The following is a 6,022-nucleotide window of genomic DNA, read 5'->3' as shown; positions in this document are numbered from 1 at the left end:
AGTAAGCATAGGGGCCCTTAAAACTATTTTCTCTCATTCAGACTCTGCAAAGCAATATTAACTGTTGAGGTCAAAATTCAGAGAGGAGATTGCGTGAGCCTGGAGCCGCCAGGTGTGACTGCGCGGGAGGTGCAATGCCTGACTCAGTGCCCGATTCGAGGGGTCGCCATCACGTTGTCGTCGATGTAAAAGGTGCATCTGGAGTTCAGCTGTGTGCAGCCTGCCCACGGGTACGTGGCAGCCACAGCAGGCCCGTGGCGCGGTCAGTTTCTTCTGAAAGTTTCCTTATCTGTCCTTTCTCATGATACTATTGAACGTTGCCTTTTCCAAACTTTCCTATGACCCTTCCCCAAGCCTCTGGCCCCCACCCACCACCGAGCAGAAGATGTCACCTCCCCTTCCCAGAGAAACCCTGGCTAAAGGATGGAAGTCACGTTAACTTCCTGCCACCTCATCTGAATGTGGCTCTCCACCTGGACCCACCTTTGCCTGTCTTTCCCCCGACCCCCTAGCTGCAGGGGCAGCAGCGGCCTGCCCCTCACTCATGCTCCTCACCGAGGCCTTCTCAGGACTCAGCCCGCAGTAGCAGGCGAGTCCCTGGCCTGCACAAGAGGGCCCTCTCCTGGCCATGCCCTTCTGCTCCCAGTGGAGGGAGGGACACACGTCCACCCTGGTTCTTGCCACCCCCCTTCCTGAACGTGCTCTGGATACCGGGGACCCCAGGACCTCCTGCCCAAATGGCCCCAGATGGCCTCTGTGGGCCTCGTCCCTGGGTTCCACGTGTACAGCCCCAGGCCCAGGCATGGTAGAGAGGCGGCTGTTTGTGAGGGTCGGGGAGAAGATGGGCAGGTTTCCACACATGTGCACACGTGTAGCCTCATGATGCCCGGCGCAGCAAGGGCTGAAAGGGAGGGGGCCCGGCGCTGGCATGGCTGTCTGCATGCCACCACGTCCGCAGCAGAACTCCACAGAATCTGAGAATTCTAAATTGAGCTCTGGTCTTCTGAGTTGTGAAGGTATGTTTGCTGAGGTAGAAGGGTAGAAGGTATCTTATTTTACAGTTCATTAGCTTGATTTGTGCTTTAAATAGCAAGACACGTGGTAAGTAGGCCTCCATTTGTATTCTTGCCCTGGACTCTGCAAATGTTAGCGTCAGGCCTATTTTCAATTTCTCTCTTTCCCCCCTTTAAATATTTCCATGCAGCTGTCAGGTGAAAAATTAGCAAACAACTATGTGAACCAGGGCCCCTCCCCACCCCTCTCTGGCCTGAGTTCTCTCCTAGACAAGGATCGTTTAAACAATAAGGCCCTCCGCAACCATCACTAGGGTCTGCAAGGCTCGGGAAAACAGGGATGAAGAAACTGCCTCTGTCCAAGTGAGCCTACAATCCGCATGACATAACGTGTCCTGTGATGGAGGAAACAGGCCGCTGGGAGCGCCTCCTTGGGGGACATCGCACTTGGTTTAAAGGTGGGAACTGAGATCAGAGAAGGTTCCTGAGAGGTGATGTCCAAAGAACAAATCCAGACAAGATTGTGATCATCTCTGAGGGGCTCCATCAGCTTCTGGTTGCAGTGGGGCTAATTCGGCCTGCACATCCCTACGGAACAGGCACTGCACGCTCGGCTCCTCTTGTGGCGGCTGTGGGTTGGGGATTTTGAGGGTCTCGACTGCAGCTTCAATGTTACTTTGCATCATCAAGGAGTCCCATACCAACTGGAGCATCCACTGTTCATACAGTGAGCAACGCCCATCGTACTTCACACAAGTTATCAAGAGAAGGGGGCAGCGTGTCTTCCATCCAATAGCATGATCCCAATACCCACTACTTTTCCTGAAATTGATGAGACAATTGAGTAGATGCTTTACATCTCAGGTGAGATGGGGTAGCTTAACAAGCACATTAGAGTTGACCCTTGAACCACATGGGGGTTGGGGGCCCACCCACATAAAACTGAAAATCTGCATATAACTTTACAGTCAGCCCTCCAGATGCACGGTTCCACATCTGTAGATTCAACCAGCCAAGGATTGTATGGTACTGTAGTATGTATTTATTGAAAATAATCCTTGTGTAAGTGGACCCACGCTGTTAATTTATCTCCAGCAATAGATACGGAAGCACGTGAGCCACACCTGAGGCAGCGCACGTGGAGTCCCTGCCTGTGCCCCCGGTGTGCAGTGATGGCGCCGCCAAGGTGGATGTGGAACACGTTTCTCCCCAGCCCAAAGCTTCTCCTCCTTGAGTGGACGTGCTCCCGCGTTTCTCTCACCCTCGTCGTTGCTAATCATCTGTTGCTGCTCTGCCACTCAATCCTTGAGGACTCTGGCAACTGCCCACAGGGAGTTTCTGTCCAGCGGAAAAGACAAATCTATTGTCTCTCTTCCCCTGCTAGACTGGGGGCTTCCTGAGAGCAGGGACTATTCTGTTCTGTTTGTCCTCGTCTCTATCCTCGGGACTGGGCATACTACAACTGCTTAATTGATAGCAGATGACTAAGAGTGATGCGAGCACGGAACAGGAGTTTTAACCAAACCAGAGGGATGGGGAAGGCTAAAATAATAGCATGTCAGCCAAGGTAGGAAAAGTGGGTGGAAATAAATGAGACCCCAGGAGGGTGGTTTGGGGAGAAAAGCAGCTTCCAGGCAGAAGCGGTAGCAACATGGGTAAAGGCCCTGAGGGAGGAGGGAACACAGCTGGTTGGTGGAACTGACAAAAGTGAACACTGGACTGGAGTGCAGAGAGCTGGGTGAGAGGCAAGGTTGGAGAGGTGGGTAGCTCTCTGAAGGCCTGTGAATCCATGTTGTGGACGTTGGACTTCATTCTAGGGAACATGGAAAGCCACTGAAGGGTTTCAAGTAGAGGACACGATTGAAACATTGCACATCTGTATTGTTGAAGAGGTCATATGGAATTGTATGTGGGAAGTGGGTTGGAGGGACCAGAGGTGAACCAGAAAGATAAAAAGGCAACGTAGGAGTCCTCAAGGGAGATGACGGTGGCTGGAGTGGGGTTATAGTGAGGAGGTGACCGAAGGGGAGGAGTCAAGGATGACACCCAGGTTTCTAGTTTGAACAACTGGTGAATAATGGTGGCATTTGCTGAGATAGGAAGTGCTGAAGGGGTGTGTTTGGAGGAGCAAGGAGGAGGATGAATTGTTTTTGCCAAGCTGAGTGTGAGATGCTGAGTGTGATAAGCATCTGAATTTACATCTAGGCAGGGAATTTTATATCTGGCTATGCATCTTTGGAGAAAAATCCAGATAAGAGATGCAAATCTGAAAGCGATCTGCATTTATATATATATATATTTTTTTTAATTTTTGGCTGCCTCGGGTCTTCGTTGCTGCGCACAGGCTTTCTCTAGTTGTGGCGGGGGGGGGGGGGCTACTCTTCGTTGTGGTGTGCAGGCTTCTCATTGCGGTGGCTTCTTTTGTTGCGGAGCATGGGCTCTTGGCAAGTGGGCTTCAGAAGTCGCAGCAGGTGGGCTCAGTAGTTGCGGCACGTGGGCCCTAGAGTGCACGGGCTCAGTAGTTGTGGTGTGTGGGCTTAGTTGCTCCATGGCATGTGGGATCTTCCCGGACCAGGGGTTGAACCTGTGTCCCCTGCATTGGCAGGTGTATTCTTAACCAGTGCGCCACCAGGGAAGTCCCTGATCTGCATTTAGATGGTACCTGAGGCCCCATGAGTTGGTGAAATGTCTGGGGAAAGTATAAACTGAGGAGGGCAGAGGACCTTTGACCAAGCAACAAGGAACTCTCGATATGTAAGGACTGAGAAGGAAGAGCTGGTTCCAAGCCTGGCTGATCATTAGAATCACCTGGGAAACTTAAAAAATGTATATCTGCTGGGGAGGATGTGTCTACATAACCTATATATATTTTTTTTTAATTTTATTCATTATTATTTCTTTTTTTAATATTTATTTATTTGGTTGTGCTGGGTCTTTGTTGCGGCATGCAAACTCTTAGTTGCAGCATGCATGTGGGATCTAGTTCCCTGGCCAGGCATTGAACCCGGGCCCCCTGCATTGGGAGCACGGAGTCTTAACCTCTGTGCCACCAGGGAAGTCCCGCATAACCTACATTTTGAAAAAACTATAGTATGATTAGAAACCATTTGGTAGAAGAAAAAAACTGTCAAAGAGAGGATCAGTGGTTAGGAAAAAAGGAAAATAAAAGAATGGTGATGTTCCAGATGCCAAGGGAAGGAGTTCGGGAAGAAAGGGATTAGGCAAAATCTGGACTGAATTTTCCGCTGGGAAGCCAGATGGTGAGACACCCACTTGTCAGATTCCTCTCTAGTAGGGGATTGGTGTTTGAACTCAGTAAAATTTACTAAGGGATTATGGAAAGGTGCCCAGCAGAACACCCTGTGTTCAATGCCCTCATACAGGCATGCACAGGGTGGGTGCAGGGGAAGGGGAGGGAAAGGAAGGTGCATCAGGTGGCAGGGAGCTTTTCATTGGAAGTAGCATCTGAACTGCAGCATTCCTAGGAGAGGAAATAATGGAAAAAAAACTATGATGAGTTAAGAGAATGATGTACACTCTAGGCAAGAGTTAGTCCCTGGCTGCAGGGACTTAAGTGTTGGGAATGGAGCAAGAAAAGGGGTCAGAGCCCAGTTATTAAGGACCTTATATGCCAAGGTAAAAGAGCCCTGAAGAACGTAAGAAAGTAAGTGGCACGATTAGATTTGTGATTTAGTTAGCCCATTCTGGCAGCCAATGTGAAGGATGGCCTGGGGTCAGGGAGAATTAGGAAAAGATGGAGGCTCAAACTTCCATCAAGAGGCTGTGACACAATATTGTAAATCAACTATACTCCAATATAAAATAAAAATTAAAGTAAAAAAAAAGAAACTAAACAAAACAAACAAGAGGCTGCAAGAGGTGTCTTGCAAGGATCCAGATGAGGGGTGATGGATTCACCAGGATAGGAAGAGAAGTGAGTGGGTAGCTGACTGGAATGAGAAGAGAGTGGACCCAGGAAGCCAGGATCAACACCTAGTTTCTGGCTAGGTGAGTAGTTGGTGGGAGATGTCAGTCTTTGAGATAAGGAATAAGGAAGACTAGATTTAGGGGAAGATAGGGGTGGAGAATGGAGTACAGGAGGGAACATTTCAACACTGGTAGGTATTCCTTTCTCCAAAGGAGAAAAGATGTCAGTAACATTATTACTGGTTTCCTATTCTCTTTCTCTCACCTGTAAGTCATTCTGCAGCCTATTTCCTTCAAGTATCCAGATTCATAAATACTACTTTCCTTTATCAGAACACAGAAGCTTCAACCAATTACTGCAAGGGGTTTTCATTTTTTAATTACTTCATTTAAAAAATACTTATAATGTACCAACGACTTGCAAGGCACTCATGAACCTGGGAAAGAAAAGTAAGCAAAACATAACAGGCCTTCCCCTTTTAGAGCTTACTTTCTAGCAGAAACCAAATAAGAAATGAACCAACCAATTATAAACCATGTAATTTACGTCATGAAGATTTGAAGAAGTATAGAGTATCATGTGGCAAATAACAAGAGGGAGGGGTGTTCCACTGAAGTTCATAAATAGGCTTTAGCAGATTTGTGAACTGCTTAACTCTGTATGTAAGATTTTGTCTGTGCCTGTATAATTTGGGGGGGGGGGGCAGAAAGGGGAGCTGAGATGCTCAAAGAGGTCCGTGACCCCTTCAAGGTTAAGAACCACTCTACCCTTCAAATCCATCTGGGCACCACGGTACACAAACTTCTGCGCGACAAGGCCGCGACTAAGGGGAATGCTGGCAGTCTGGCGGTCTGTCTAGTCCACAGAGAATGACCTTACCTTTACACTTAGAGACATCAAAAGCGATCAATCTTCTGACTTAACGTGAGAAGAGACAACGTGGTGATTAGCTTTTAAAAAATCCAGTTATTTTAAAAAGATCACGGGATGTTCTAATCCTCAATCCCTGGGGACGTCCAAGCACGTGCCCGGGTCCGAGCGCGTGAGCAGCAGCACGCCGCCCGCCAGACGCCCTCCCGCC

The sequence above is a fragment of the Eschrichtius robustus genome, chromosome 14 (genome assembly GCF_028021215.1).
Source record: "Eschrichtius robustus isolate mEscRob2 chromosome 14, mEscRob2.pri, whole genome shotgun sequence".
In the NCBI taxonomy this organism is placed as follows: Eukaryota; Metazoa; Chordata; class Mammalia; order Artiodactyla; family Eschrichtiidae; genus Eschrichtius; species Eschrichtius robustus.
This window is presented reverse-complemented; position numbering follows the sequence as displayed.